The following is a 3,923-nucleotide window of genomic DNA, read 5'->3' as shown; positions in this document are numbered from 1 at the left end:
ACTGATTAGGAATATAAGTTCTTCAGTGACTCATACCCAGTCACACCTGTTCTCTGCCATCCTCTCTGTGCAATAATAGGCAAAAGCCTGATTTTTGTTTGTACACCTTTTGTTTTTAAATTGTTAATCAGGGCTGAAGGATTAATGAAAGCTTATCTATCATGAAGTAATTCATATATTACACTAAATATGGTGTCTGAATGGGACAACACTCAATTACAACATATATAATAATAATAATAATAATAATAATAATAATAATAATAATAATAAATCTGAAATATGACGGGTTAGACTTGAGATCTCTCTAGAGACCTTCTGTTAATATTTTATGACTCTACTTTGTGGAAAATAAATCAAGAAGCAAAAATAAGATTCAAAGAGGCTAATATTCAGCATAATGAGCCTGTTCTTCTTTTTTAGGTCTGTTAGAAATACAAATAAATACCGTAACTTTGAAACATGCCTCATGGGCCCCATGTGCCTATATACCTTTCAATAAGACATTGTTTAAAGCTAAATAGTTCTTTAAGATATGTCATAAAAGTAAAATCTAGTATTGTGAATGTTGGTTAACTTTATATCCTAGAAATACATTGATAAAGTTTGTGAGATAAGATGTTTATCTACATGAAGTTTAGAATTATAAGCTATTTGATAAACTACTTGATTTGTTATCATTTTTGTCTATAAACACAAAAATATGATAAACTTCAACTTGGGAGAAAATACTCTTTAATTCCTATATAAATAAAATTAGATACTTTCGCACATCTTTGATCAATTTTCTTTTGGCTTCTATAGCATAAATTCTGTATAAATGGAAGAGGGGATATAGTAAAGTGATTTTCATGGCACATATATAATTATTTTATTTTAATATTTTAAGGATGTGTGAAATACACCCAAGGGGAAAATTGGGGAATAGAAATATGATTCCATTTATGAGTTACATATTTTTTTGTGCTGCCATATAATATATAGATAGAAAAGACAGCAGCAGCAAAGACAGTGACATTTTAGTGGTGGTTTTCTCACTTTGTTTCATTCAGATGATATTCAATTTTTAATGAATATCCTTCCTTATTTTTGAAAATTACAAAGCAAAATAATTCTTAAGAAGATGATATTAAAAATAAAAGACTGTTTTCCCTGGAAAAAGAATGGCTTGTAATTAGAAAGGTAAGGTCCATTTTTCCCCACATGATGACATGATTCAAAGTAACAAGACACTGGTAATCACCTCTCTTCAATTGACATGCACCATGAGATGTCTTGTTTTTATTCTTCAACTGCAGCAAAACCCCCTGGAAGAAATGGCTGAAGTTAATGTCACTTATGTCACAGAATTCATTCTCAAGGGAATCACAGACTGGTCAGAGCTTCAGGCCCCATGCTTTGTGTATTTTTAGTTATCTATCTGGTCACAGTGCTGGGGAACATTGGATTGATTACCTTGATCAAGATTGACTGTCGACTCCACATGCCCATGTATTATTTCCTCAGCCATTTGGCCTTTGTTGACCTTTGTTATTCCTCTACCATTACGCCAAAAATGATGGTGAATTTTGTTGTGGAAAGCAACATGATTCCTTTCCATGCTTGTGCAGCACAACTGGGCTGTTTTCTCACCTTCATGATCACCAAGTGCTTCCTTTTAGCCTCCATGGCCTATGATTGCTATGTAGCTATCTGTAATCCTCTGCTTTATTCAGTACTGATGTCAAAAACAGTCTGCATTCAATTAGTGGCCATTCCATATATATTCAGCTTTCTGGTTGCCCTATTCCATACCATTATCATTTTCCATCTAACTTACTGTGAGCCCAACATAATTAATCATTTCTATTGTGATGACCTCCCCTTCTTAGCTCTGTCCTGCTCAGACACACATATGAAGGAAATTCTGATCTTCACCTTTGCTGGCTTTAATATGATCTGTTCTTCTTCAATAATCTTCATTTCCTACATATTTATCATTGCTGCCATCTTCAGGATCCACTCTACCCAAGGCCGAAGCAAGGCCTTCTCCAACTGTGGCTCCCACATGGTGGCTGTTACTATTTTCTATGGAACACTGATCTTCATGTACCTACAGCCCAAATCAAACCACTCCCTGGACACAGAAAAAATGGCTTCTGTATTTTATACTGTGGTGATCCCCATGTTGAACCCCCTAATCTATAGTCTAAGGAACAAAGAGGTGAAAGAAGACTCAAAGAAAGCCTTGGATAAAGGTCATGAAACCTTAAAGATGCTTCAATTAAGAAAATTATAATAAAAATGCTTTATTAAAGAAAATCAGGTAAATAAATTAAGAATTCCCTGCTTGCTTTTATTATAATTATTTTACATCCAATTTGAAATATAAGTTCCATTAAGAGATCTCGATACTTTCTACAAAGCCCAAGGCCAATTTTGGAAAGTCAATATTATTTAAAGAGTCCTGAGGAAGTCAGCCTTTATAGACTCCAAAAATTATGTCAAAACAGAAACAAAGGCACACACAGACATACACATGTGTACCCTCAAAAAAGGCAGAAACAATTTTTTCTTCAGGCTCAGAATTCTGGAACAAGACTGTTTGAGTTTCCTAATTCCTTTACTTATCAGCTGTGCAGACTTGGACAATGGGCTTAAGTTCTGTGTGCCTCTGTTGCAAATTCTGGAAAACAATAGGACCCAATCCCTTGGGTAGTTTCAGGATAAAACAATATTTATGAAATATTTAGAACCATATTCATTGATAATAGAACCATCTAAGAATTTGTTAAATAAATGCTTGATATATAAATGTTATCATAATTAAATATTAATTCATTGAATTTTCAAAAGTTAGTCAGTCTTTAAAGCAAGAGGGGCAAAGCCTGGCTGTTTTCAACTATCTGCTAGGCACATACTCAAGTAATTCTGCTTATCCTAAGCAAACAGTACTAAGAGATGGGTGAGATTTTTTTTCTGGGCCTCAATTATTTATAAATTGTCTAAGATCGTATAACTAGTAATTTAAAAATCCCAAATGCAAATTCAAGACTATCTGACTTTTGATTTCTTACCTGTAGTGTTATGAATAAAAGGAATTATAATATCTGGATTTGATGTATCTTTATCAGACTTTTAAAAGCAACAATCATTGCTTTTGTTCTAAATAAAACTACTTGGAAGAACATGGTTGATAGGCAATTGTTTTTTTAATTAAATAAGTTCAATGTATTTGCATATTGGTTTAATTAGAAATAACCTTAAGTTGTGGTATCATTTTTCTGTACCTGCTGTTTATGCAATCATTCTTGTAGAATCATGACATTTAATTAAAAGTTAGTGATCAACACACTTTTGTTATTTTGACATTACAGAAAAAATAATTTGAAATTAATGATTTAATATTGTTATTATTTTAATCATACTTTTTATTGTGGACTATCACATATATACATAGATGTGATAAGTTTCCATGTGCCATTTAACAAGTATTTAGAGAGCAAATTTCAAAGAAGTTATGAATTAAAGTTCCACATTTTCAGTTATTTCTTTTAATTTTGATACTTGCGGTCATTACATAGGATAGAGCTTGGGGCTTTCATTTCAAGGTGATTATTGAGATTATTTTCTCCTCTGCACTTATCTGCAAATAATTCAACTGTGCTGTCATGAAGTCCTTGTAGAACCTTGACTTGAATGAACTCTCAGGTTTTTAAAACAGGTTTAACAGAGAAATACAGTTTCTATTCATCACATTTAGGCATGCTATTTGCATTTATATAGGAAGACACACACATAACTCATATTACATACACAGCACATAGAAGCATCATAGACAGTGTCTCTTTTAACAATAAAGAAATTCATGTTGATAGAACTTGATCCACTTGAGACCACCTGGTCTTCTGAGTTTCACTGTACCTTTCTGCATTATAGCTTTA

At 32.6% G+C, this 3,923-nt stretch overlaps 1 pseudogene; it reads left to right on the top strand.

Moving 5' to 3' along the window:
- Positions 1-1,316: 1,316 nt before the first annotated feature.
- Positions 1,317-2,278, top strand: LOC119511689 (annotated as a pseudogene).
- Positions 2,279-3,923: the final 1,645 nt, after the last annotated feature.

This window comes from Choloepus didactylus, chromosome 16 (assembly GCF_015220235.1).
Source record: "Choloepus didactylus isolate mChoDid1 chromosome 16, mChoDid1.pri, whole genome shotgun sequence".
NCBI classification, from domain to species: Eukaryota; Metazoa; Chordata; class Mammalia; order Pilosa; family Megalonychidae; genus Choloepus; species Choloepus didactylus.
The sequence above is the reverse complement of the archived record's forward strand: the minus strand, read 5'-3'. Positions and strand labels throughout refer to the sequence as shown.